Source organism: Canis lupus, chromosome 8 (assembly GCF_003254725.2).
Source record: "Canis lupus dingo isolate Sandy chromosome 8, ASM325472v2, whole genome shotgun sequence".
NCBI lineage: Eukaryota > Metazoa > Chordata > Mammalia > Carnivora > Canidae > Canis > Canis lupus.
Genome location: NC_064250.1, coordinates 48,431,620 through 48,455,488, shown reverse-complemented (window position 1 = coordinate 48,455,488; position 23,869 = coordinate 48,431,620). Strand labels below are relative to the sequence as shown.

At 44.7% G+C, this 23,869-nt stretch overlaps 2 long non-coding RNA genes across 2 annotated transcripts; one reads left to right on the top strand and one right to left on the bottom strand.

Moving 5' to 3' along the window:
- The first annotated feature begins 1,555 nt into the window (after positions 1–1,555).
- LOC125755673 (uncharacterized) lies at positions 1,556–23,645 on the top strand. The gene is made up of 3 exons (XR_007412720.1): positions 1,556–5,911; positions 22,356–22,451; positions 22,914–23,645. It is a non-coding gene; the product is annotated as an uncharacterized LOC125755673 (long non-coding RNA).
- Positions 5,905–12,408, bottom strand: LOC118355525 (uncharacterized). Its single transcript, XR_004818165.2, has 3 exons — positions 11,548–12,408; positions 8,905–10,900; positions 5,905–7,859 (listed from the first exon to the last, which is right to left on the bottom strand). It is a non-coding gene; the product is annotated as an uncharacterized LOC118355525 (long non-coding RNA).
- Positions 23,646–23,869: the final 224 nt, after the last annotated feature.

Genomic DNA, 23,869 nt, shown 5'->3' with positions numbered 1-23,869 from the left:
TAGAGATGAGAACCCGGCGGGAGCTGGGAGGGCAGGGAGGCGGGGATTCGTGGAACTGGGCCACTTGCTATTTTTGCATTCCCTGTCACAGGCAGAGGTGAAAACAGAATTTCATCATTGTATGTCACTGGTTTATGTTGGTGGGAATTCAGGCGCTTTTTTTTTTTTTTTTCCTCACTTAAAAAAGGAGAGAGAAGGAAAAACACATAATACATAAACACAGACTTCTCGGAGGTGCCCTGAACCCTAAAACAATTCTTCGGCTTTTAGTTCTCCTAATTCTTTATCTGTCAGGCTACTTCACTGTCCTTGATTATTTAATTAACAAAAAAAAAGTTATGAGAGTTGAGAGCAAATCCATCTCTCTTCTGATTAGCTCCGACAAAATAGGTCAAGCTTTGAATTCCTGGGTCTGGCCTTGCCTTCCATTCATAAATGGATCTCAGGCCACTTAAGAGAAAACCTAGAATGATTTTATTTACTTGTCCTTTAGAGTTTGAATCGGCTCAGCCCAACACCTAAAGACTGTGTCAAGATTTTATATCCAGGATTTATCCCATATCTCACTTTATACTGTCTTTGTCAATAAAAGGAAAAGGGTCTTTGGATGAGCCTGTGTCCTCCAGATGGCTTAACTCTTTCCTTCCTTCCTATGACCAGAGAGTTGGAGAGTTAATAAATCCATCCTCTGAAAGGACAGAACCATGAATTCATAATTCTTTTATTTGTCAAAGAACTACTGAGAACCTCCTATGGCTGTGCACTCCTATGAGTGCTGGGGGCTGGCATTTACTGTAATGAACAGAGTGGACCTGTTCCTATCCTCAGAGAGATTCCAGTCTTGGGCAGAAGACTGAAAAATCAATAGAGAATTGCAGAGCAGCAAGCAAGTACTTTGACAGAGGTAAGGACAGGGTGCAATGGAATGCAGAGGAGGGCCTGAAGACCAGTATTAGAGGAAGTGACTGTAGTCCAAGAGATGGGACCCGGATCCACTGTCCTCTGGGAAATGGCATGGTAAAGATGGAAATGCCAGAGCCTCTGAAACTGTGATCATTCTAATGTACTCTCACATCTCAATCTACACATGATATCCATTTCAGGACTGCAAAATCACATTTTTAAAAAATATTTTTATTTATTTATTCACGAGACACACACAGAGGGGGGAGAGAGAGAGAGAGAGAGAGACAAAGACACAGGCAGAGGGAGAAACAGGCTCCATGCAGGGAGCCCAACGCAGGACTCGATCCTGGGTCTCCAGGATCAGGCCTTGGGCCGAAGCCGGTGCTAAACCACTGAGCCACCCGGGCTGCCCACAAAATCACATCTTTAATAAGGAGCTCACATGGTGTAGCCGTAAAATAGAGGGAAGTCAGAATCAACAAGTGAAATTATCTTTGCCATTTGCCAAGGTCAGAGTGACTTTGAAGACAGATGTGCGTGTGCCTCTGTGAGCGCAGTGGTGCCTGCCAGCAGGGCAGGGATTCTGTGTTCTGGACAAGTCTGAGCATATAAAAACCAAAACTTATGCAGTTTATGATTATCTGTGTGCAGAGTTCCTCCTATTTGGGGATCCAAAAGTGAAAAGGAGGATAGAATTCCATATCTGATTTTAACCCCAATTGAAAACAAATCTATCTTTCCTCTACAGTTGTTCCTTATCAGATGGAGACTTTTCCTATTTTGCACTTTTCTGGCATTTGAATTAAGAGACCTGACCCACATCAAGCATTTGTTCAGTAACTCTGGAAGTCACTGTACATTGTTTAGCCTGGTGTTATTGCAACATTAAGTGAAAGGCTGCTGTCTGTGCCGCCTACGTAAATGCTGCCGCACACAACCCGTCCCCAGCATGCAGAAGTAGTTATTTATTTGGGGAAGTGTGGTCTAGCGGTGAAGGGTTGTGGTCAGAGCACGGGACCAGAAGTCAGGAAGATGCGTATAGCAAAATCAACTCCTTCAGGGACTTGGGGAAGTCGCTTCCTTAGACTTGTTTAACATCTACATACTTCTGGCCTTTGTCTTTTTCATGTACTGATATTCACTTAGCACCTAGCACAGTGCCTGGCCCATAGTAGGTGTTCAATAAATATTTATTGAATGGACAAGTGAATGAATGAACATCTTCATCTAAGCAAGGCAAATATTGTTCTTTATGGGTACTTAGAAATCAATGGAGAAGGTTCTTTGAATCTTTGGAAAGGCTGAACAGGCTGAGTCTTTTATTCTTGGGTATGAATAGGCAAAAATTGGGAAAGAGAAAATAACAAGATGTTAGGGCTATTTTCAGCTGGTGCAAGCTCTAAAGAACACCCCAGCAGTTCGTGATGAAAGATCAGACTTGCCCTTGTTATTGAGCCCCATGATAAAGACAGCCAGTGCCCATATATAAATGCCACATTGTCTGCAATGACAATCACCATGTTACCACCACCCTCTAATTTATTCATTCTAAATGTCTGGACCCAAGGAAGAGAAGCATTCCACAGTTCCTGCAGGACTCACACACACATGACACCCATGGAGGGTTTTAGGGGTCAAGGTTACTCACCCTATGGCTCAGACAGTGAGCAAAATAGACTGCTCCTATTTTAAAACAGTGGAACACAGGATTGCCACCACCATCTACACACACCACACACACCACCACCACCGCTACCACCGCTGCCACCACCACCACTAATTAGTACTAGGGATTTAGCCTCTTTGGGAAAAACTTCTCCTTCTGAACAACTCTTGGCTCTTTGACAGGAGATGATGATTCAATGGGATCCCCGTCCTTCTGCTAATGTGAGCATTTAAATAAAGCTCCGTGTGGACCCTGGGATATACTCCGTCTGGAGCTGAGGAAACGGGAAGAGTTATGGTGCTGAAGGACACCTTTCAGCCCAAGCTTGCAGCATTTCTCACTACAATCAGCATCACCAGACCCTCATTGCCAGTCACTCTGACATGTCTGCATGGGCAGACAAGCTAGTCCCCTCCAGGTTCTCAGCTCCTCAGATGTCCTGAGCTGACTTTCTGCCGCTCTGGAGAACTTAGCTCCTGGAATTCCAAAAGAACCCCATCTACGTCATGAAACCTACAGGACAACAACACACCCAGACCTAAAACTGTGACTGCATGACTCCCATCCAATGGGAAAAATCTCGGAGTCAGCAAAGGGTAGGGCCAGGGATGGCCAGAATGGGCTGGCACATGACGTGCTCCAAGGTGTTAAGACATCTCAAGCATAGTTTACGCCATTTTATCCACTACCTTGCTCAACAAGAAAGATCTTTAAAAAAGACAGTCATAAATTGTGATGCCAAAAAAGAAAAAAAAAAAATCCTTAGTCTAAACCAGGAAAATCCCGACTGGTATGTAAGAATTCAGAGTTACACTGCCTGCTGATCTAGAGTAGAATTTCATCCTCAGATATGAACACTTTTCGTCCTAGTTTAGTATTTGACTCTGTCCTACAAGAAAACTTCTAGTTGCAACTCCCAGATGAAGTCTGATTTTCCCCACTAATATCTTACCTGGGTGGCCCTGGGTGGCAGTGAGTTCTATAAGAGATCACTGGTAAAATCCCCCAAAATGGCTACTGAAGAATTCTACCTTCAGACTCTGGCCCACCCTAGACTGAGAGGTAATCAATTAAGACGGAGACAGATCGCACACTGAAAAGTCCACTTTCCTACTTAATGGGGCTCTGAATTAAATCATAACATTGATCACTAAATCATAAATCCCTCCAAATCTGTTTAGTGGCCAATTCACAGAATTACACTTAGAAAAAAAAAAAAAAATCTACACTCTTTACTGAGATCCACCGAGTATATGACCCAGCCTCTGCCGAGTCCTCCAACCTCATCTTAAACCACTTTCCCTCATTTACTCCACTCCAGCCACACTGGCCATTTTTCCGTTCCTCAAATATGCCAAGCTGGGTCTGTAGGACTTTTTACCCATTGTTTCCTCTTCTCCCATGGTGACTCTTCCTTCATGTCTGCTCAAATACCAATTCTCTAGAAAGCCCATCCTGCCCCCCATCCAATGTGGCATCCCTCAGCACCTTCTGTCACATTATCTGATTTTATTTTCTATCTAGGACTTTTCACCATGGGACCCTGTTGGCTCATTTATATACTTTTTCATTGCCTTCCTCTACTAGGCCATAATCTCCACGAAAGCAGGGACCTTATCTGTCTTTTTCAGTAGGAAACTATCCTCAGTGCCTAGCTTCTTGACACTAGAAGGCACTCAATAAATGTTTGTGGAAAGAATGAACATTAAACAGAAAGCTCAAGCTCATCCTCTATTGTCCATGTGGCTGAAAAGGCAGCACAGATTCTCTCTTTGGATAAGGGAGCTTGATGGGCGACTTCTGACCTGTACCCTCCACAAGTGAGCAGAACCAAAATCCTGATCAGGCATAATGATTTAGATGCTTATAAACCCCATGCATACACACTCATTCTGAGAAATGTACAGACCCATCTCATTTGCTGTCTAAATGCTTCTACTACCTGTTATACAACGACCCCATCCAGAAACACTGATCAGCACAGCAAGAAAAATTCCATCTAGGGCAGGTGAGTCCCCAAGTCCTTTCTTTTTCACAACCTCAAGTTAATACCACAAGCGACTTCTTAGAAAATATTTGGGCATTAAAAAAAAAAAATCAAAAGAAAATATTTGAGCATAAAAGTTAAAAACCTTTTTTTTTTTTTTTTTTTTTTTTTTTTTGTTTAAAAGCACTAAGAATCAGGCCATAATAAAATGTTTATGGCCCCAATACTAAAATGGTTATGGTACCCTCCCAAGTGGTTCAAAATAAAAACAATATTAAATTGCAAAATAAAATTTTATGGAAAAAATAAAGCTTTATAAGTATGCTGAAATAAGGCCAGAATGCGAATTTGTGAGGGAGGGAAAAGTCTCTGGCTCCCCCAGGAACCATGTCTTGCACAATAACAAGCCCTCAATAAATAGAATGAGGGCTATAGTTTTCCCAGTTTTTTATTGAATGCCATTACCCCCATCCCTGCCCCTGTCCTGGCCCCAGCATGTGCTTCCCTGGCTTCTTGGGCAATCCAGCCATGATCGGACATGTAGCTAGGGCCAGGTCAGTATTTGTTGGGTATTATTAGACTTGCACTGGACAGGACTGGAGTATCGCATACCACAGGCTCACCTGAGGCCTGGATGCAGGACTTACCTACATCAGCCCTATCTAGGCTGGAGCTGATCTGCAAGGTTACGTCAGGGCATCACGTGCTCCTACCCCATTCAGATTACTTGGCCCAGTGGATGGGATCGGAACCCACAGGATTCTTCATTTGCATCATTTTGTTGCAGAATCATTTTATCCCTTCTTCCAGATTAATCAGGTGGTTTGGAGGGATCCCCGGGTGGCTCAGCAGTTTAGTGCCTGCCTTTTGCCCAGGTCATGATCCTGGTCCCAGGATCAAGTCCCGCGTCAGGCTCCCTGCATGGAGCCTGCTTCTCCCTCTGCTGTCTCTGCCTCTCTCTCTCTGTGTCTCTCATGAATAAATAAATACAATTTAAAAAAAATTAGGTGGTTTGGAATAAATTGTGGGTAAGCTGTCCAGGGGGTGTGGGTGAAGAATCTGTGTTGTCCCCTGGTCTCTGTTTGCCATGAGTGGGACACCTCACAGTAGGAGGGACTTTGGGGTCCATTTGGAGGTTCGTTTGCTACTATTACTTTGCCATCCAAGTCAAGTTTTTTGAACCAGGTCTTCATCCAGCTGGTGTCTGTCTGAGCTTGGAACTTGGAAAAGAGTGAAGCAAGGGGTTGTGAAATAGGCCGGGGAGATGGAGAAAACCTGGTGTTCTTCAAATAGCACTCTGCTTCTTGGTCTGCAAGATCAGCAGGCTCACCAAACATCAGCTCCAAGCCACAGTGAGTATTTCGACACTCCTTACCCATTTCTGGCCCGTGTGGTAAAATGACCAGAGAAGTACATTAAAAAATAATGGAGAAAACCGAAGAGTTCCAAATGAAGTGATTTTAGATTATATGTTCAGATAAGAGCAGCCCTGTGGTGTTTATATCACACATCTGGCTTGAGATTAATTTAGTTATAGTCTTATCAGATATCTCTATCCTACTTTCTATTTTTCCGTTGGCTTCAGAATCCCCTCCGGGGAAGAAAGGGATTTCATGTGACTCAAATTATTATTATCTTGCATAAGAGCCAGAAAAAAACAAATGGTTACCTGCAGGTACTAGGTAAGACCTCTACAAAGTTAATTTTTTCATGACTCAAATTGTACAGGCACAATTATCCTATTCCTTATTCTTCATCCCATACCTTTACTGACCATCTACTATGTGCCAGTCACTGGAATCCATAGTAAATTAACAAACTGCCTATAAATAAGTGACGCTCACAGTCTACTAATGTTATAAACAAGTAAACAAACAAAAATGTCAGATGAAAGTGAGTGCCGGGCAGGGTATTAAAATGGAGGGATATGTTGTGATATCTCAGATTAGATGCAAGGAGGTGACTTTTGTCATGAGAAATAAATGATGAGAAGGAACCAGCCAGGAAGGACAAGAACAGAGCATTCTAGGCAGAGGAAATGCTTCCCAATGTAGAGTTAAGTACTGGGAAATGTAACTCTCAGTTCTCCCAAACCTCTGAACCCAGCAACCCTCTGTCCTTGCAATGTGTACCTCAAGCTTTACTCTCTGAGTTGCCACCAAACCATCTCTCCTTCAAATTTTGGGTCAGTGCTACCAAATTCGGAAATGTCCCAGCTATTCCCAATTTACTTTTGTCCCTAGCTGTCACTAGACTTCAAACCGGGCCTGGACAGTTCTATTTTATTTTTATGCAATAACGACCCATATGGATCCTTCTTATAAATGGCTCCATGCTAAAATTGGTGGTTGGTAAGATCTTTCTCAACAGCTTAGAGTCTTAATAGAAAGCCCTGAAAAGCAGTGACGTAAAGAGCCCTAAACCAGGCTCTGAGGTCTTCCAGGACCCTTTCACAAAGGAATTTGAAAACAGGCACATTCCATTTTGCCCTTTGTTAGAGAGCTATTGACAATAAACAGAATTCAGCTTAGAATTTGTGCTGTAAAACAGCAGAACACTGAACAAACCACGCTTTCTCACCCAGGGCAACACTCTGCTGTATTCTGCTGATATTCACACAGGGTTTAAGAGGAACATTTGGGAAGTTTATGAGGGCCTAAAGTCTCAAAGCATTAGTTCCTTGAATTCTTTGTTATTTTGACTGCACTGAAGACTATTCCACAAGCCATTATCAGAATCCACCCATCTTCAGTTCCCGTAAATATTATGTCTACCCAGAACTATGTGAACTATTTCATAGCTGGAATATGAACCAGGCTGTGAAACCTGCTAATGGGAATGAAATAAGAGGAGCATTAAAACCTAAAGGAGAGAAAATTCAGTAGTAAAGAGAAAAGTAGACTAAAGGATTATGTATGTTTTGGGGAAAGAAGATAGCTCACCCCTCAGGGACTGCACTTGATTATTTAAATCCAGCAGCGAATGTACCCTGGCACATTCTTGGGGGCGCGAAGGTGACTTTCATTATAACAAGTAAAAGAAGCTGAGTTCAGCTCTCAAAGGTCATTCTTGTCGTAGTGATACTAACTGTTCCAGGCAACAGAGAGCAAGGGAAACGGAGGCAGCAACTGTCAACTGTCAGTGATTTCCTGGGAAAAAGCCAAGTAGGCAGCTGCTGCTGTGTATTCTAGAGCTGAGACTGAACTCAGTCCCGTGCCAAACCTCTGATGCAGACCATCTCCCATCTTTGGCAGCCCTGGCCTCTAGGGCTTTTTCACATTTGTGAAAAGGCATTGTAACCTGGAAAGCAAGAATTAAATGTGAGTTACTAGCGTTAAATCATATGTTCTCTGCCCCCACCTCCTGCACTCTCCTCCTCTCTCCAGATGTCAAACTTGAAATATCAGGTCCTCACAACAAGACTTCCCTGAGCACCCAGGCTTTGCATTTGTAGCACTTCACACCATTTCTAATAATAATCATTTAGAAAACAGTTGGGCTAATATCTAAAAGATAAGTCACACAAGGGTTGGGATCTTTGTCTTGTTCTTTGGTGAACCCCCAAACACCTACAGAAGACCTAACACAAGTAGCTGTTAACTGTTGATTGAGTTTGTTTGGTTCTGTGTCCGCTCCAGGAAGGGAGAAATCTTGCCTAGCTCACTCATGATGGACTTGCTAGCCCCTAATGTAGTGTCTGGCCATGTACTAGCTGCTTGAAAAATTCTTCCAGAATGAATAGAAAGAACAATAGCTAATATATATTGAGTGTTTGTTCAGGGATTATGCTGAGCATTTTACAGATATTGTTATGTTATTTAATATTCACCCAAATTCAATGATACAGATATATTAATATGCCATTTTGGCTGAGTAGTTTCAATACATTCTTAAAAATAATGATCTTAAAATTCACTAATCCACAATGGATAATTGGGCTGTTTTCTCCCCAGTATAGTAGGTAGATAGTGCCCTGCTGACCTGAATAAGTGAATTTATTTTCCTAGGTATCTAGCAGGGAGTAACTGATGAGAGAGAAACAGTCTCATGGGACTTAATTATTCTTAAACTGATTTGAATTCAACTATAGCCTCAATTTCTATTTACCTTTAGGAGGAAAAATATATATAATACATAATACTATATATATATTTATATATGTAATACTATATATTTCTATATAATACCATATATTTCTATATAATATATATAAAATATAAATATATATATAAATCATATAAATATATATATATAATTATATAATGCTGGTTGCATTGGGCTTATATACAACCACACAAAACATGTAGAGTATGGAGTGTTTCCACTTCTAACCAACTGAGCTTACCTGCCAAGCAGTGTTTCCACTTCTGCCAGAGGAAACTGCAAAGAGGAAAAAAGTATGGGCCAAACCTTGCCCAAGATGCTGGTTAAACTGGCTCTGCTAGTGTCTCCTGCACCTGCCTGGGACACCAGTTGGAAAGCAAGCTTGTTTCCTCCTCTGGGAACCGTGCCAATTTCCACCATTCAGCCCCATCTGATCTGGCTAAATGAGGCATAGGGCGGTCACAATCCCACCTCCCCAGGTAATCCTAGAAGTGTTTGGGTGGGTGGGGCTCACTGGAAGCAAGGACCCAACCAACCAGAAACAGACTGACACAACCCAGAGTGGAAATAATTCCAAGGGAAGTACTCAAAGTATGATATTCTCACAATTGTATAATATTCTTACCCTTCCTGGTGAGATTATGTTACCAAAGAAACTGGTGATCCAAAGGTGCACAATGCAGAAGTGGTCAGTTTGATTAGGAAAATTAAACAATCCTTGAATTAGATTTTTACCTCTTGATTTCTCTGTCTGCTCTTCACCACTGTCACCATCACCCCATGGAGACCAAGAGGGAATAGAACAGTTAGAGGAAAAAGGACAAAGCAGGGACTTTTCATAGAGCTACATATATTCCATTTAAAAGGACAGTCCCGGGATGCCTGAATGGCTCAGCCGTTGAGCATCTGCCTTTGGCTAAGGGCGTGATCCCGGGATCTGGGATCAGGTCCCATGTCGGGCTCCCTGCAAGGAGCCTGCTTCTCCCTCTGCCTGTGTCTCTGCCTCTCCCTGTGTGTCTCTCATGAATAAATAAATAAAATCTTTAAAAAAAATAAATAAAAGGCCAGTCTTTTAGTCTTAGTTTCTGTCTTTTTGACTTTTTTAAAAGTGTGAAAATGTCCTATTATTTATAAAATGATGGTGATAATAAATGGTAGTTGGTAAAATTAAAAGCTGGCAACCGATGTCAGTTTACCAACTTTAGAAAACTCTGCTGGCCCCTAAAATCCAGTAGTGTGGGAACCCCTGGATTACTGTACAATAGTGTCCTCAGAGGCTTTGGGAGAGGATGGGGCAAAGAATCTCCCCTTTTCATGTATGAATAGAGCTCCAGATCTGCTGGGTGGGCTCTGACTATCCTCTGTCACCAACTGGCACAACTATGAGGGCTGACTTTGAGTAAAATGAATCACGTTCTCTAGACTCCCAGGATCCTGTTTTTCAGACCAACCTAAGAGCCCAGTGTCCTTCTGTGGTGCTGTCTCACCTGTCAGGGAGGAACGTGTCTGATAACCTAATTTAGGTTAAATTTTAGTTTACTACTTGTCAGAAAATTTGTACTTTTTAAAGGATGTATGTATTTGAGTGACAGAGAGAGAGAGAGAGAGAAGCAGACTCCCCAGTGAGCAGGGAGCCCCATGCGGGGGCTAGATCCTAGGACTCCAAGATCAGGGCTTGAACCAAAGGCAGATGCCTAACCAACTGAGCCACCCGGACGCCCCAGAAAATTTGTATTTTAAAGCTGAGACCTGAAGAGAGTAGTAAATGCTAACTCCAAAGGCACATTCCATTGACAATGAAATCTTAGGGACAGTGAGGGAGCATGCCTTGACATGGGACATATCAGATCTCACAGGTGGGCCTGCTCCTGAATTATACCCAAGTCTACCTTGACACTGCTCCATTTATAGGTCACCTTGCCTAGTAAAACATTTTAAGACGTAAATGCCTTCTGCTTTATGATTTTCAAAGCCCTTTCATGAACATTTCTTAATATATCCCTCCTAACAGTGCTGAAAGATAAGCAGGGCAGGTAGCAGTACCTTTGTTTTTATGACTAAAGAAAAGCCATACTTGAGGAGTGGTGGTTGAAGAGCTGCATTCAGTTGTGGCTGGGATGGGCAAGACGGACAATGTGCACTTTGGTGTTAGAAGGCCAGGTAGGCCATGCTCACTGGTCCTCCTGGCCCGAGACAAGGCCTTTCTGCTGTGGAAACCTGGTAGGTGGAGGCTCCAGCTAAAATGAGGAGATGTTGGGGGAAATTGTGCCTATTAATAATAATTGAGCATTTATACACCATTTGGTATTTCCACAGTACCAACTAATAATCACTGTATCATTGTAATCCTCTTAGGTCTACACAAACATGGAGGGTCAGAGAGTTCTCCAGATCCCATTTTATAGATGAGGAAATAAGCTGGGGAGATTAATCATCTTGTGGTTTGAGAAAATCAGCAGCAGAGCAGGACAGCACGGTCCTTAGGTTGAATTTAGTCAGCTACATGGAGCAGCTCGGACAAACCCCAGGGCAGGAAGGGTCTACGCCTGTGTGTGTGCATGCAAGCACATAGGAAACAAACGGCTGTTTTCAATACCATCAAAACTATAATCCATTTGGTATTTCCTGGATTTAAAACTCCCTAGGCCACACACCATGGCCCACAACCATGTTTGGGTGATGGTCAAAAGAACAAAAGGGAAGAACTAAGTCTGGGCGGGGGATGGAGAAGGACATGGAAGCTTTGAGATTACAACTGATGTCCTTGGACAGAATCATAAAATCCAGTTCGTGTGCTAGCGTCAAATCTAGGCGCTTAGAGATTCTGTTATCTTCCATCACACTCCCCTCTTCCTCAGCCACACTGAGAAATCCCCTCAGTCACCTCTCCTAGCTTTTCGGGTCATCTTCGGTGAATACTGTAAATATTGCCTCATGATTACTCTTTCTGTACAACCCAGATAGGTTGGCTCTCAGAGACCAAGACATTCTGGATTCCTGGAAACGTAAAGAGAGATGTTAGAATTTGAAAGGGATGTTTGATGGTCTAAAGATGATCTTATATCAGACTTTCAAATATCCCTTGGCAGTGTCAGGACAAGAGGGAGACTTGCCTAGCAATGTAATGTATTTACTGGGTAAATAGTAAGCACTTGCAGTCTCTGTGACTTAATCAGAATGAAGTTCATTACGATAAAGAGCTGTGCCCTTTGGTCCTATTTGCATTAAGCAGGCTCCCAATTTCATTCACATCTCCGAAGGAAATTGTAGGCTATAAGCCGGCCAAGGAGTGGTGGGGAGGACAGCTAGCAAGGATATTCACCAGAGCAGATAAAGGGGAAAAGAGGTAATGGGCTAAGATTACAGCAGAGAGAACAGATGCCCTTCTTATCAATTCCAATCTATGAAAGTAATTTTGCTTTCTTGTTTTTAACTTGAGGTTTGCATCAGTCCCCCTCTCTCTCTCTCTGGGTTTTGAAAACATATTATCAGGTCATCTAAACCTTTTATGAAACATTTCAGACTTGTATGTGCATGAGCTGGTGAAGATTTATTATATTTGACACCATAACTAAAGATTTTAAGGCATTCTTTCAAGCACAACTTGACTGAAACCCCTGAGGCTAGATCCCTATCTCTTGCCAGATGTTAACTCGGTTTCACTGGTGGGAGCCCAGGGTAAGGTTAAAACTGTTTCTGGAGACATTATCTGTACCTCAGAATGTTTAACTCCATCAGTATACCACTATTATATATCAAGAAATCTGGGATTTCCAGATCAGAATCCGCACCCCCCCATCCACCCCTGTCTTCAACTTATTTCTATTTCTTTCAGAGAAGTCGTGGCCCCCCTCGTTTTGAATTAAAATAGGCAAAGAGAAGAGCCTAAGATTCAATGAGTCCATGAATAGAAGTACCAACCCTTGTCCTTTGGGATTCTTTGGTATTTGCTCAAGGTACAAGCAATCTGGGCATCTCTGGGTAGGAATACGGATAAATGATGTCATTCAGCAGAATTAGGGCCAGACGGAAAAATGTAGCCAAATCCTGCAAGGGGTAGCCCTGAATCCTGGCATCAGGTAGGAAAGGCCCCGACTGCTCGGGGGTAAACAAGTGTAGCTGTGAAGGCAGCACACAGTTCCTGGGATGAGGCTGAGAGGGGAAGTGCATTTTCGAGACGTGAAGTGGGGTAGGGTCGGGGGTATAACACCAAATACTGGGCTGCGACAGCCGCCAGGCCCCAGGGCCGTGATTCCCACCATGGACCTGGGTCACACAGGACCTGTGTCATCCTGAGGCTGTAAATCGGTAGGTGCAGGCTGCACGTTGAACACGTTTTGTCCTGGACCCTATCCCTGGCGACGGATCCAGACCTCAACCTCCAGGATCTGTTTGAGAAATAAACAAATAGGAGACAAACAACCAAAACAGCAACACAGCCGAGCGGGCGCGGGCGGCGAAGCTCCGCCTCTGGAAGCCTCGGGCCAATCAGAAGCCTGTTGCTGGGGCCTGGTGTTTGGCCGCCTGACGTTCCCATGGAGACGGAGGAACGTTACACACTAAACACCGGGCGACGCTGACGTCTATGCATTATATCCATGGAGACGACTGAGTAAACGTCATGCCCCCCGGCGCTCCCCCGCCCTCCCGCCGCGCCAGGGGCGGAGGGAGCGACGCAGACGTCGCCGTCACGTGCCGCCGGCCGCGAGCGAGGCCGGGTGGGCGGGGCCTGTTGCTATGGCTGCAGCTGCGGCGGCTGTTGTTGTTTGGAAGCTGGAATTAGAAAGCGCTGAGACGGCAGTGGAGCCAGGACCGATCCTGGAACAGCATCTTCCGCCCCCGGGCCAGAGAGGGTTCCCCAGCCCCTGGAAAGCCAGGACACCCCCTCGGCTGTCCCAGCACGCCTCAGCCCCGGGTCCTGAGCCAAGATCTGTGTGCTGCCTGGGACTCCGGACTGAGGGCCAAACCTAGACCACTCCCTCCACGCTTCGTCGGCGGTAATTGTCAGGGTGACCTCCCAGACCGCCGTCTCCTCCAGACAGCAGCGGCCCACAGGTCAACCACTGCCCAAACTGCCTGGCCCGCGACACAGGAGCAAAACCCAGCGTGGAAAACTTTCCCACTCTTGGAGTAAACTCCCGAATCCAAGGGAATCAGAAGTTTGGACATCTCTTATACTCTCAGTTACACTTTCACGCCTTAGAGTTTTTGTTGGAGACTTGAGGGAAGGGTGCCTAATAACCCCAGTCCAGGGCGGGCCTCCCGAAGAGAGAGACAATTTAGAAATCCCTGAGGACTGGATACTGAAAAGTGGGAAAACCTGAAGAACCCAACTCACTAGGAAGCGAAGCTTTGATTTTTGTATTGCTTTGTAGTGTGAGAAATCTTCAGGGGGCCAGCCTCCTTCTCCCCCCCCCCCCCCACGAAATCCTGGAAACAGTTATAGAAAGGTTGCACCGACAAATGCAAACAAAACCAGATCCAGTAAGAAGACTGAGGGGTTGAGATGACTGCAAAGGCAACTGCCCTGAACAGAATGTAACATTTGAATGATAAGGCACAGCTGAAGAGTCTGAGACTCTGAATTTTCTCCAAATATCACAATCTTCCAGCCTTGCCAAATTTACATTGTGTCTTATTTTTAAGGGAAAGCAGAACTATTATTTGCTTGAATTAAAAATAAGCCATCAGAGGGGAGCCTGGCTGGCTCAGTCGGAAAAGCACACCACTCTGGGGTTTTTTTGTTATTTTTTTTTTTTTTTTGGTTGTTATTTTGGTTTTTGGTTTTGGTCTTGTTTTTTTGTTTTTGTTTTTGTTTTTAAGATTTTAGTTATGTAAGAGACTGAGAGACAGAGTGCAGGAGCAGAGGAAGAGAAAGAAGCAGACTCCCCCAATGAGCAGGGAACCCCAGGCACAGCTGGATCCCAAAGTGCTCCATCCCAGGCACTTGATCCCAGGACCCCAGGATCATGACCTGAACCAAAGGCAGATGCTTAACTGAGCCAACCAGGTGCCCCAAGAGCATGCCACTCTTGATCTCAGGGTGGTAAATTTGAGCCTCATGTTGAGTGTAGAGATTACTTTAAAAAAATAAATAAAGCAGTAGTATTCACAGAAAAGTAAAAATAAAGTGAAATGCTTTAGAAAAAATAATAAAGCCATTGAGATAAGCACATGGCATCCATCTGTTTCCAATGGCAGAAGCATAAAGAAGGATTCATTAAAATGAATGGCATCGGGGGTTGATCTGGGATCCCTCCATTCCTCCACTAGTGCCTATTCAATCCCATTTTCCATCTCTGACAAATCAGCACCTTAGGGTTCCCTCCCTATTACTCCTTCCTAGCCCTCCCTGGGCTCCCATTCAGATATTTTACCACCTGCCCACAGAGCATATCCGTTCTCTTTCAATATTCCTTTGCTCCATCCTCTGACCTACCTATTACTCACTTCCCCCAACACCTTCTCTAAACAGCTCTCCCTTAATTCCCTTCCCACTCTGTCGCCACTCCCCAGGTTTCTACCCAATTGATCAGCACTCCCCAAATCCTTGCCCCATCCACCCATCTCCACCATAATGTTTTTCCTGTCTAGTCCTTACTAAACAGAGGACGGCAGCCTTTTGTAAATGTAGGCCAAACACAGGAAGAAGAAAGAGCACAGTGAGCTGAACTAAAAGTCATCATCTGCACCTAAAAAAAGAAAAAAAAAAATCCCCAGACAGTAGTTGAGATTCCACATATCCAAGCTTTATGCAGATTTTGCTTATTACAGGACTATGGGCAAGGCAGCAACCTACTAATTCTGACATTTTCAGGGAAGTCCGATAATTTCTACTTTTTTCTGCCAACTGATGCTCAATCTAAATCCCTTTGGGAGCATCAGTTACCCTCTCCCCACCCCCAATACTCCACCGAGAGCCTAAGACAGATGGAAGAGAGTGAAACCTCAAGTTCAAGGCAATGGGAAGGCCTGACTTGAGGGTAGATTAGATGGAATCAGGGCATGGGAATGAAGTGGCTTGTGTTTTCTTTCAGATGGGAAAGGAAGCATTGATATGCTTTACCCCCGGGCACATAAATAACCTATCTTACCATCTAGAAGAAGATGGAAGAGCAGTCATTGTTATCTTCCCTACCTCAAACTCAAAGTTAAGTTAGAATAAGACAGCTTTGTTAATTGTGAGATTCTCTCTCCCTCTCTCTAGGCCTCTCTTCCAATCCCTCTGGCTCATCAAGGGTCCCAGCAAACCACTGACAGAGAATGTAGGGAAAGGGAAAAACTGAGGCAAGACTTCTCTAGTCCTTTGATGGGTACAGAGTGTCCTCGTATATGTTATCTCATTTTATGCTCCCTATGTCCCTGTGCACTAGGTCTTTTTGTATCCATTTTGACACCCAAAGAAACTGAGGCTCAAGCAGTGAAATAACTTGCCCAAGGATGTAGCACAGAGCCAGATTTCCAACCCAGGTGTCAATTTGCAGAGCTTTTGCTCTTCCTGCACCCCGCAATGAAGTGGAATACATGGAAAACCTGTACTTGGACCACTTTGCAAGTTTACTTTTCTACAGGGAGATAGACTCTAGCCCTTCCTTCCCAAATTTATTAAAAAGAAAAGGCAGAGGGGAGATTGAAGCTCTTTTGTGAGATCTACTAGAACTTCATGGGAAGGTGCTGACACCACAAAGTAAGAACATGGATCCATCCCAGCCTCCTGGGATTAACCTATATTTCCTCATTGGTTCAAGATCCAAGAGACAAAGAGAGACATGCCCCAGAGCACAGGCAGCAGAAAAGTTTGGGCGAGTTCTGGGAGACTCTGACCTGCCGCAGGCTAGGGAGGCACTACCTGGAGAGCTCGGCCGGCCGGAGTCAACTGAAGCTGTCGCTCGGGCCTGGCCCCGCCTCCTCCCCTCTCTCCTCCCCCACGGCCGACCCTGCGGAGAAGCACGTCCAGCACGAATTCCTCCAAACCTCGGATGCCTTTAGGATTTTAATGTGTCTAAAGAGTTCCCTCCTTGACAAGCGGCATTAGTCAAGTTGAGTGGGTGGGAAGGGCATTTCCCAGCGATCCAGGGCTGGAAGGAAGGGGAGACCCTCCTCCCTCCTGGCCTTGGCAAGCAGCTCCAGTGGAGTTCCATGTGGGTGGCAGTGAGTCCAGAGGAGCCAGAGGGTTCCTTGCCGGGCAGGAATGCCCACAGGCCACACCTTCTTCAGCCCTCCTAGCACCCATCCTGTCTGGACCCGTGAAGGGAGGGGGTGCAGTGCCAGGGAGTGGGTTCTCCTGTGTCTGACTCCAACAACCGGTTTATTGTGATGATTCTATTTGTGCTCCCTGTGTTCTATTTGACTTGGCAGCATGGAAGGGAAAGGGCAACAGGTTCACTCCGGTTTGTGTGGGGTGGTTCCTGCAGACACACCCAGGCATTAGAGCCAGCGGCTTGCACTGGGGATGCCTTCACCTGGGGGCCCTCAGTGTGCTAAAGCAAGGTGTGGGAAGTATTTCCTTTTTATGGACCAGCCAGGTGTGGTTGGCATTTCATCTATTCCTGTATTACTAACGTCATTCAGATTTAGGTCAAAGGTCCTGGGATCCAGTACCAGTGGATGGTTGACGGTGTCCATTTGGGCTAGATTACCATGAATACCTACTGCCCATGGACATTGTAACTCGCAGACGTAAAACAAAAATCCCAAGCCTGACAATTGGGTTCTACTTTGGGGAGCTCATGCGCCCAAAGTTGAAATCTGGACTTTCCTAAAGCATCCAGAGGGATTCTTCTCATACAAGGTGATAACATTCAAAGAGAACAGACGTCGAGGTCAAATACTCTGGATTTGGTCTAGAACTCTGGATTTGCCTCCTTATTTACCTGAGCCTTTACCTAGAACTAAAATCTTTAGCACGTGGGAAATAACAGCTAATACTTATGCTACTACATGCCAGGCACTGTTCTAAGCATTTTTATGAAAACTCATTGTAGCTTCAAAACAATCTAAAGAGGTGAGTAGGTGAACACTATTATTATCATCTTCTTTTATAGATGACAAACAGAGGCACAGAGAGGTTAAAGAAATCACCAAAGGTCACTCAGCTAATAAGGAGCAGTCCCATGATTCCACAGCAGGTAGTCTGGTTCTGGAACCTATGTGCTTAACCACTCTGTGGTAGTGCCGTTCCTAGAGGGGCTAGGCATGTCATGGAGAGCACAGCGCACATGTAGCCGCCAGCCTCTACCCTGACATTTCTACACTTGACTTCTGAGGTGCCCAAGTCAACTTGGAAGGGGCCTTTCTACCAAGTCTAGAAACTACCCTCACTCTGGACTCTGCACTCACGGAAAAACAGGCATTTCCTAGGTGAAGGTGACAGTCCTGGTCAGCCAGCCAGGTCACTAAAAGGTGCACTAGCTTCCGTGGGATCCTCACTCGCCCCAGAAGCAAGAAGGAAGCCACACTCATAGCCTTTCAGGAAAGAGCATTCTATCAGGCAGGCAGGCATGTGCCTCTCCGTGCTCCTTCACACAAGGGGTGGAGGGGGTGGTGGCGGGCAGAGCCAGGTGAGGGTGCCAGACGTAACCAAGCATGTCCAGCAGGCAAGGCCACAGAGCCTTTCCCTGAAGAAAGTGGCCCTGACCTAGACAGCCAGGTGATGAAACCATTTCCTCTACTGGAGAGGCCTGAGCACATGGCTTCAGGGCTTGGCAAGGCCACAGGCTTTGTTCACCAAAGCCACTCCCAACCGGATGTGATAATGTACTCTGTGGACGTGAGACACTTACAATTATTTCTTAAATGGAGGCAAGGTGTAGATAATTACCACTGCTCACATTTATTGAGCTCTTAGTGTGCTTTATGTGGCTGATATGGATTCATTTATTCAATCCTTAAAACAACTCTCTGAGGTACGTGCTACCATCTCCATTTGTCAGATGAAACATGGAAGCATAGAGAAGTTGGCTTCCACAAGTCGGCCCCAGCAATAAGTGACTTTCAAACCCAGGACTGGCTGACTTCCAAGCCTGTGCTCTTAACTATCTAAGGCAAAGTGGACGCCCTTCCTCTGAATCAGTGGAGACGTGTGAACAGGGGGAAGTCTTGAGACATTTCCATATTAGACTAGGGGGGTTCAAGGCCTCAAAGTCTAGTTTACTGGGGATCCTGGGGTCCATGCCTCCAGAAGTGTCATCTTATTGGGGCCCTCAGGTTCTCACTGGCTATTCTAGAGCAACATGGGCCCGAGACAATTCTAGTAATTCCCTTAGGCTAACTAGATCCCATATAAAAATCTAAAACTGGTCTGGAACCTTGTTGCCCCTATAAGAACAGAACAAGATGGTGGCAGAGACTAAGTATAAAACTATGATTTGTCATACCTTGGATATTTGTGCAGACAAGGTTTGGATTCTGTGCTATGACTGGGAGTGAGGCTTGTCCTTCTGGGTTTGGGTTCTGTTCTGTGACTAGGATGGCACCATGCAAGGCCAGAGCCAAAGCCCTGAAGACACCTTTCTATTCCTGGTCCTTTTCCTCCACCTCCTCCCAATAACACACACACACATGCACACACACTGGTATTATTTAATAACACTGGCCCTAGAGCCAGACTCCCTAGGTTCTAATCCTACCTCTGCCACTTATTTGCAAAGTATTTATCTTCCAAATGATTTAAACTTTCTGTGCCTTACTTTCCTTATCTGTCAAATGGGGATGACAATAGTACCTTCCTTATAAAGTTGTTAAGAGACCAATGAGATAACGTATGTGTACGGCAAATGCTCAGTGCATGTTAGGCGTTGTTATTGCTGTGGTAGCTTGTTACTTCTTTGCATCCTTTTTTCTCTGGATATGAGATAAATTTGCTGAAAATTGGCTCTAAGCTATCACTTACTGGGTTACTATTTATATTCCTCCTCCCATATCCTCTTGCTGTCAATCCAAACTCCTTATGGAGTCCTCTCTGAAGAGATCCAAGAATGGGTGCTCTTAGAATGGGAAAGAAATCCCATTAGATTAGGTCAAGGATCTTTGGGAAATTCCTTAAAGCCAATTTTCTTGAGAATTTTAATGGCTCAACTTGGGAAGGCAGCCAAAGCTATTAATTTGTAACAGCTGCTGAGAAATCACTGTCAACACCTCGGTATAGATCCTCTCTGTTGGGCACAGAAGTTAGGTCAAAAGTTATGAAACCTAAAATAATTAATGAGCAACAGCAATGTAGGGGATTACTAATGGCAAAATAAATAACCCTTTCAAAAAACACCCCCTCCCAGCTGTGTCCCCCTGGAGACTCTCACCTCCTTTTCTTAGATTATCATCTCAGTCTGACTAGAAACCATGTCTTAATAGATTTAACTTCTGTTTGACTTCTAACATAGGGCAAATACAAACCCACGTGCCCTACTAAATATAAGCTGATGATGATACAGACCAAGGATAGAAAGTAAGCGACCCAGTGGGTGAGTTAGTGCCACAAAGCAGAGTCAAGGTGAAGGGGTACCTTATCTCAAATCTAAACCAAGGAGTATATTTCCTGTGAGGTCTGATGAGAAAATACAAAAAAAAAAAAAAAAAAAAAAAGTGTGGTTTGACTCCCTCACACATAGTTACAGTGGGTCTTGCCCCGGCGTAGAACTTTAAAGACCTGAGCAGCACATCTGTGGTTTGGTTGTGTTATCCGATTCTGGGGCTGATACCTGCTGCATTTAGTTCATGGCTGTAGAGTTTCCAGTCCTCCTCGGGGCTCTTACGTTATGGTTTCAGGTTGGCCACATATCTCTCTCCACTATTCAGATGGAACACCAGCAAGGAACCCCCACAAAGAGATCATAAGAGACCAAAGATATAGGGGCTCACCATATGCCAGACACTGCTTTATCTACCTCATTTCATTCATGTTGCCCCCTTCACAGCTTAGGAAACTGAGGCTTACTACAAGTTAAATAATCAACCCAGTGTCATACAAGGAGAAAGGTGTCAAGCCTGGATTCACACCTGAGGCCATACCACGTGACTGCATGCCCAAACTGCATCCTTACACACCAAGTTATGCAGCGGCATCATATTCTTTCCCCCATCTAACTCTTTGCTTATGTTGTGCTTTGCCCTTTTCTCCTGCACACCTACCTGCAATGGCATGTCCACTTAGCAATTTTTCATCCCTCAAAGACCTCCTCTGTTCTGCCCAAAGCAGCCTCTCGCCCTCCGAACGTTTTATCTGGATCATTTACTTTGACCCTGAAACATGCATTATCTTGGTTACTATTTAAGTGTTGTATTGCATAGGCTCCATCTCTCCAACCAAATTACAAGCTTCGCATTGTTCCCCTCAACACTCAGCCTAAGACTTGTGGACACAGCAGTTGCTAAGTGTCTGAGCAAATGAAAGAAAACTCGAGGTAAATATTCCAAATGGAGCTTCTTCCCAGAGATAATTTTCAGCAAGTGAGAATCATTTTGAGCTCAGCTACTTTCATCTCTCAATCCTTTTGTAGTGCCTGGCCCAATAAATAGGTGACCAATAAATATTTGGGAATACAACAAAAACCTACAGAGTGACTTGGGCAAATTACCTGAATTCCTCCAAGTCTCAGTTTCATTACCTGTAGAATGGGGCTAATTTTTAGAGCATTTACACTGGATCAGAGACATGTGAGGCATGTCCTTTCAGAGCCCTTAGCTCCCATGTCTATCATCACCACTATGATAATTTACTAAACCTTCCATAGGAAATGTTTCCAGCAACTCAAAAATAAAGGACTTTGGTCACTCGTCTACTGGGTATGCGGTGGAAAATTGCTGCAGGAGATGATCAAAACAATCCTGAACAACGCTATGACCCACAGCCCTCTGCATATTGCTATTTACCAGGTTCCGGGGTTACCGGTTACGTTTTGTTTTTGCTTGTGGTCAAGTCGGAACCCCCATGGTGTCTTCCTATGGAACTCAGGGTAAGGTTGCTGTGGAGGGGGGGCCTGCTTTTCCTTTCTTTATTAAGAAAAGGAAACAGGAAATCGAATGTAAAACCCTCCGACGGTTAGTGTCACACCGAAGTTGTGAATTTAACCACACCCCCGCCAGGAAATGAAAGTACAGTTCTCACAGTGATGTTCCCTCTCCTTTCAAGGCCCACACAGTGTTTTTCAGATTTTAGTTAGATAGTGTAGATCAAAGGGCTGAACCTAGGGGCAGGGGGCTGTCACCGGGTATTTGTTGATTTGGGCATAGATTCGCACACAGATTTGAAATTGCACAAATGGAGATGGGACTTTCACTGGCTCTGTGACAATATGGCTCCTACCAGATGTCACAATGGGACATCTGACCCCTGGACATGTTTTTCTGTTTCAGCCCACATCATGTATTTTAAAATGTGCCCCATTGGCAATGTTTAAATGTGGAGAGGTTTCGTCACATGCACACCCAATCTGGATTTACGCCCCCCCTTGGGGGGGAAAGTGGTGATAATGGGGGACAGCTGCCCCCTGTAGAAGGGCACTTGTTTCTGGCTCTGTGCGGTAGTCCACTGCACTCATATGTCTTACCTGCCCTGCTTGCCCAGGGGGCTTCTGTCCTGTGTAGAAAAGGCAGTCAGTCACAGACGCTCCCAGGGAGGCAGGAGTAGGTTTCTGTCACCTGAATCTCACCAGTATATGCAACGCTTAATTCTCACCTTGCTCCTTCTGCTTCCAGGTCACTAGTCCTGGCTCACCCCAACATAGACACTTGTTCATAATCTGCCCTAGCCAGATCATAAGGAAGTTTGTCATTTCTTCACTCTAGTCCAAGGTAAGTCTCGATGGGACGGATACCCACAGGGAAATTCTGGAGGATCAAATCAGTTGAGGAGATCTTCCTCTGAACTGTAACATTTTCCTTAATTGATGGGGTGGACTCTTCTTTGGCCACCCAACATTCATTCTTGCTTCTCCTGGCAACCACTCTCATTACCCCACTCCCGTTGCCCTGCCAGGAATCCCCTTCCCCACTCCCAATCCCTGAGCCCTCTGTGGAGTTAAAACTACCTCTCCCTCCATAGCTGGGTCTTAGAGCTCCTAGATGAAACCTTGCCTGACACAGGCTTGTCCCTGGACTTTCCAGCTCCATGAACTACTCCCTAGAAACCAGCCCTAAACCTTTCTATAGATTTAGTCTATATATATAAACCATGCTGGGTTCATGCTGCAGGTTCTTTTCAAAACTGTCTTAACCGCCATCTTCGCTATCATTCCATGTCACTTCTCTGAGAAGAACTTCAGACTGTCAGAACTGCTGAGTGAATACTTCTGGACACGGGTGACTTTCAGGTGTGGCAGCCCAGTGAGGAGGTGTTGAGTTAGCCCGAAGGTCTCCAGGAAACAGGAAAATATCCACACATCTGGGGCAGGTAGCAAGTAGACAACACGTGATCATTAGCCTTTAGGATACTGTTATACTTTTAACCTATTGGCCATCAGCTGAGAGACATCCATGCACGACATGTTCCTTGAAGGCAAGGACTAGACCTTAGGCCCAGTTTATCTCCAGAGCCTCGTCAGTGTGCGTGGCATGTCTGGTACAGAATAAGTGCTTGATAATCATATATTGAGTACATAAAAGGATCACTTGCTGAATACTTTGGGTCACAGCATCTAGAAATAAGACTCACCCTGAGTCCTCTGTGGAGTTGCTGCTGAGCCCTGAATAACATAACTGACCTAGATCCATAAGTTTTATTAATAATGATGTCGTGCTGACGTTCATACAGGATTTCCACATAGTTTCCCTCATTCTTAGGCACCGAGAACACACACCTCGCAGGTCTTCAAAGACAATTTGATGAGGGCACACGGTGGTATAGGATAGTGGTTACCAATCTGGGAGGTGGAACTAAACTGCTTACGTCTAAATCTTAGCTCTTCCAGGGGCGCCTGGCCAGCTCAGTCCACGGAGCATGCAACTCTTGGTCTCAGGGTGGTGAGTTTGAGCTCCATGTTAGGTGTAGAGATTACTTAAATAAAAATTTTTTAAATAAATAAATCTTAGCGCTTCCATTTACTAGCAGTGTGGTCTTGGACATGTTACTGAATCTCTCTATGGCTTCACTTCCCCATCTGTAAAATGGGGATATTAAGAATAACCATAAAAAAAAAAAAGAATAACCATCATGGGAGCCCCTGGGTGGCTCAGTTGTTTGGGCATCTGACTATTGATTTTGGTTCAGGTCA